The sequence below is a fragment of the Triturus cristatus genome, chromosome 3_1, assembly GCF_964204655.1.
Source record: "Triturus cristatus chromosome 3_1, aTriCri1.1, whole genome shotgun sequence".
NCBI lineage: Eukaryota > Metazoa > Chordata > Amphibia > Caudata > Salamandridae > Triturus > Triturus cristatus.
Window position 1 is genome coordinate 478,750,446 of NC_140583.1, and position 6,000 is coordinate 478,756,445.

Consider the following 6,000-nt stretch of genomic DNA (forward strand, 5'->3'; position numbering starts at 1 on the left):
TTTACTTGTTATAAGCATGTTGTACATTTTAAAATGACCAAACACAAGCTGTTATGCTTTTACTAGTTTGCGTAAAGTAGAGTTGTCTCTTTCAATTACCGCAACAAAGGGAGTATATAGCGGACCCTTTTTTGAGGTTTTAATTCCCCTTTTTTCTGGCCCGAACTGGATATGATATGAGTGTTTTGACACCTCGAATTCCTGACTATAAACTGCATCGTTGTACGTCGTTTTGAATCTGTCATCTGCTGAATCATGGAGTTTTTAATAGCATTTTTCTTTTAAACCATTTTAATCAAGTGCTTTTCTCTTAAGTGTTGCGTTGAATTTGTATTGTATTTTTAATGCACTTTATGGCCTTATCAGACCGAATAATGATTTGAAAACTGATTGAATGGAATGAAAGTGAGCTACAAACCCCAGACTGAAGTCGACTTGAACCGCACAGAACAAGAACAATCGTCATCAAAGACTTTTTACGGCTTACTGACAAGGCAAATAGATATTTGGCTATGCCAAAGACCACTACTCTGCTAGTATCAGTTTTCAGTAGCTTAAATGCTTCCATTTATTTTCTGGTGCCCAGATTCTTACCGAGCGGCACAATCCACTTCTTCTAAAGCAGACACTAGGATGGACAAAATAAAAGTACATGGGTAAGTGATTCTAAACCTCCTTGGCAAGCAGTACAAAGATTATCTGTTACGCTCTTTCTGTGCCTTTAAACATCCTTACCTGAATTGCAGGTACAGCATCCTTGCCAGGGGAGGGAGAATTTCATCAGTTCTACGTTTGTACTGCGCACTTGGTTTTAAATAAATGAAGGTTAACTATAGGGACCCTTTGCAGTTCAACATGGAAACAAGCTCTTCTTGCATCATCCAGATCTGAAGCAGATTGTCAGTCAGTCAGTCAAAACCACTTTATTCGATTAATAAAAATCATAAAAGTATGCTATACAGACACAAAGATATAAAAGACAAATGATAACAAATATGCATAAAAATATACAATTTCATTTATAAAGATAAAATGCAGGAATTACCATGACCATTTTAAATAATCAATACAAATTCAGGAGTCAACTGTTAGAGGGGATCAACATCATGGACAATTCTTAGTCTGACCCTCCTCTCTCTAACAGCTGCTACTAAAAAACTAGCAACACAGAACATAATTAATGGAGACTCTAACAAGTTTAAAAAATATAGAGCTTGCTTACACTTGTTGAAATTCATTCTTTTTAAGAGAGGGACAATAAACCTTTTCCTGGCATGTTTAAAAAATGTGCAAAAAAACAAGAAGTGCCTGATGTCTTGAGGGGAAAAGTCGTCGCACTTGCAAGGTGCAACGTCTTCTAATCTTCTCCAACCCTCCACGTCCCAGAGAACCATATGTAATTGATTGAACCGTAATTTGGTTAACAACCATCTGTGGAAAGAGTTAGAGACTATTGTTAGATAGGGTGGGATCCCCGAAGACGGAGTTAGAAAAACATGCGCCCTGACCGATGGTTTACAAATTTCAAAACCCTCTCGCTCTGCCTCTTTTAGTTTCTTGAAGTTAGATTTTACCCATTCTAGATCTGCCTTACATAGGGATTCGGGGTTAGAGAAAATATCTGGTCTCCCCACGTATGCAGCTAGCGTCTCAATGTTAGACAGCCACTGGATTTTATTTCTATGATCTAAACTTAGGCAGTCCTTTAAGATTTTATGATTGAGCGAGAGGTTCGGATTTAGCCATGTTTTTATCCATAATAATAATGGTGCTAATTTGATGATGTCTGTTATGTAACCAATCCCAAGTTCCAAGTGAACTGAATAGGAAGCTGTAGATTGTGGGAGGCCAAGAAGAGAGCGCAAAAATTTGTTTTCCTCCGTCTGAATCATATCATGCTTAATATAGCCCCAGATTGATGCCCCATACCTAACAATAGAAATAGTTTTGGCCTTGTAAATGGTTAAAATTGCCTCTACTGGTTTCCCACCCAGCCTTTTTGCGAAGCCCAATACTGCCCCACCAGAGTTTCTCGCAGAATTTACTTTTAATAAAAGCTGGGGGGACCAGGAACTATTGTCATCGAAGACTACTCCTAAGTAGGTGAATACTTTCACTCGTGAGATTTCTTCTCCCCCACAAAAAAAGGGCTTAACCTTATTTTTTGCCCGGCCCAGTGACATCACGTGAGATTTGTTGTTATTAACTACCAGGTCCAGGTTTTTCATGAACTCCCCAAACGAGTCCAACAGTTTCTGCAGGGCCAAGGGGGTCCTGGCCAGGAGAACAGCATCGTCCGCGTATAGGAGGACCGGAATCGGGGTACTTCCCATACGCGGAATATCCGACGTTGCTAACATCAGGCTATGTTCCAGGGCGTTAATATATAATGTAAATAGCATAGGGGCTAAAATACATCCCTGTCTCACCCCTCTGCTAGATTTAAAACTGGAGGTACATTTCCCCTCAGCCGTCATCCTAATGGAGGCGTTGAGGTCTTTATGGAGCTCAGCTAAAAAGTACACGAGCGACCTATCAAGCCCCAATTCCAGCAGCATTCTCCACAGCTTAGACCTATTAACGAGGTCAAAAGCTGTGGACAAGTCCATAAAACCCAAATAAATTGAGCCACTAGCCGCCTTGGTATACTTGGCTGTAATTAGGAGAAGGTTCAGGCATTGATCCTCTGTACTCCGCCCAGCTCTAAAGCCGTATTGGGCGTCTGACAGGATGTTATTGTTTGAGGCCCACCCCGTTATCCTAGCTAGAATAACTTTCCCCAAGATCTTTATGGAGGAATCCAGCAAGGATATTGGCCTGTAACATCTCGGGTCTGCCCTTTGACCTTTCTTAAAGATCGGAATAATAACCGACCGAGACCATGATTTTGGAAAACCAACGCAAGCCGCGTTATTAAAAACATTAGTCAATATATTGGCCCAAAACAAAGGATTGGCCTTGTACATATCGGTTGGCACTCCGTCTGGACCAGGGGCCTTCTTTCCAGCTGAGTCTTCAATTGCCTTAAAGACCTCTCCTATAAGAAACCTAACTGGCGTAGAGGTGGATACCAGGACTTGACCCATAAAAGGTTCTATATCGAGGTGACTACCATATATAGCTTCGAAGTGGGTCAACCAATCCTCCTCTGCAATATTAGTTTCCAACACATTGTTCTTAATGTTAGAAAATAAGGGCGTATTAATAATTGACCAAAATTTTGCACTATCCTTTAAGGTAGCTTTATCCATAAGATCCGCCCAGGCATTATGTTTAATTTCTTTTTTCCTGTCCTCCAGTATTTTCTTGTAATTTCTTCTAAGCTGAGACACCAGAGATTTATTCCTCGGGCGTGCCTGAAGAGCTTTTTTAAGGCAATTGAAGGATTTGGTACATTTATGATCAAACCAGCCATTGGCTGGACTATTAATTGCAGAACTGTAGTTACGAGTTAATTCGTTTGCCACTTTAAGACAAATGGATTCGAACGAGGAGATAACTTGCTTCCCCAATGCTTGTTGATCTCCACAAATTTCCAAATCTGTAGCCGCCTCAGTAGTAATAGTATTAAAAAACTCCTCTGGGATTATCTTACTCCAGTTTAACCTCCTTCCCTGGTCTTTTGTCCTCACTTCGACAACCATCAACGATGGTATAGATGTATTTAAAAAAGAGAAACCATCAAACAATTCGAGTGTCACAGGGTTATGGTCACTAAAAGTTGACTGTATAGCGTTATAAAATACTACATAATTTAAAAGGCAAGGAGAAAGAAAGATGTAGTCAATTATTGTGTTACTATCTCTACCTTTAAATGTTGGAACCCGTGTCCTTTGGTCGGAGAAACATGGTTCATACAATTCATTTTCAGATAAAAGTTTCTCCAGTGCTTCCCCTTTTTTTGAATGCTCAAAGTGTTGTGGGGTAGTATATTCAGGCCCATCAATATCAGTTAACAAACAATCATGACTACATAAGTGCACATTAAAATCACCTAACAAGATAAAATGACAAAAAGTGGTTTGCCTTTGAACATAACTTTTCAAAAAATCTGACAACCAAATCAAATGAAAATTCGGCGAATCCTCTTGTTGAGAGTTATAACAGTTTACTAACAATAATTTCATACTGTTAGCAAATTTAAATTCCAGAACAAGAAAATTATTCGATATACAAGGTATCCTAGTAGCTGACCCTCTTACATTCACCGATACCAAAACCATTAAACCCCCTATAGCCCTCCCGGACGATGATTTTTTTGCAGGGACAAAATGGGACGTAAAGCCGTCCAGCCAAAAGTCACAGTCAATTTCCCAGGTCTCTTGGAAAGCCATGATATCATAGTCCCTCAAGAAATGTAACCAGGAGGGATTATCTCTCTTAGAACGCAAGCCCGCCACATTCCATGTTAACATCTTAAGGTTAGCCCCCTTTGAGTTCCTATTTGACAATGGTCTACAATTATTACCAGCTGGATTCATGGGTACTTGAACATTTTCCTGAGGCTCCGAACCGGCGCAAGGCTTATCCCTAGAGCCCTCGGTAGCCTCTTGTCAATCACACAAATCCAAGGAAGAAAATACCTCAAAGCGATTTCGAGTAGGGACAGTGGGCCCAAAGTTAAAAAAGTTATCATTTACTGGGCCCTGGTCGGGAAATGGCATTGGAGTAGACAATGGTCTATAAGTTCTCAAGTTTAGGCTCTGTGAGGGAGCACTGGGGGGAAGATTATAAAAGAAACCAAGAGGACGCGCCTTGATGCTGTTTACATCTTGTGCCAATGAAGCAGCCCTCAATAAGACTGTAGCCACGTGCTGTGGATGTCTAAAATTAACTATTATACAATCACCAACACAGGATTTTTTCGAAGGCCCAATCCAACTCACTCGTCTAGTGCTTAGGATTTCATTATCAAAATTTAACGGAAATCCACACTTTCTATGCAGCCAGGATACAGTTTTAGATTTGAGGGAATCATGAGATTCCTTGTGCATAGGGGTTGATTGGCTATCCTGGGGGGGTACATTAGTTAAGATCACAGCGTAAGGGGAACATGCCGGGGGTAGATTTATGAACCTATTTTTCTTTGTCTCCTGGGTATTCAATGACGCAACCAACCCCGTGGAGGCCAATGTGGCAGTTCTTTGTGCAAAGGTGGGCTCTAATAGAACTGGCACAGAGGTAATGGCAGGCTGGTGGGGATGATGCAGGTTAGCTACACTGGCTACATTCTCCTGCCCAACTACTCCTATCGATTTGATGTTGCTATCTAGCGATTTTAGATGTTTAGAAAGCAAGCCTCCCAGCTTCTTGACCTCTTCAGCCATAGTGTCTAATTTCCGAACTAGGGGTTGCACTAACAGGTTTAACTTGGCATCAATTATATCCTCCATGGAGCGTAATAATACGGACAATTGATCCAGGTGTGTTAAGCTATTGCCTGCAATACTATCTACAAAAGGATTCGAGGTCTCATCAAGATTAGCCTGTACAGATTCGCTAATCTCAACCCTTGTTCTGGGCTTCACTCCTCCCCTTTTATTATGCTGCTTTCTGCAGTTCCTCACTGGCCTAGCATCAGGGATTACTTCATCACAACTTTCCCCCGGAATGAATGTATTACAGACCGGCAGATCCATATGAACTTGAGCTGTGACCAATAAGGCAGCTGGAGTAGCCTGCTCACTGCTGCCAGGGTCTGGCGGGCTCACTAAAGAAGTATGGGGAAAAATAGGGCTCGATAGAGGACTGTCCATTCCCAGAGAGGCTCTACGATCGCTATTTATTTTATTGACCTTTTTCACCAGGTAGTTGTCAAGAGGGCCTGACCCCAAGGTACATGGATCCTTCGAACCTGTAGGCATTGTGGAGGATAGTTGAAATATTATATGTTAACAGCAATCAAATACAATGTACCTCACAAACACCAACAGGGCAATATAGGGTAATAATAATTTACCTACAGCGAAGAACACCACTAATGCCAGATAAATCCGTACA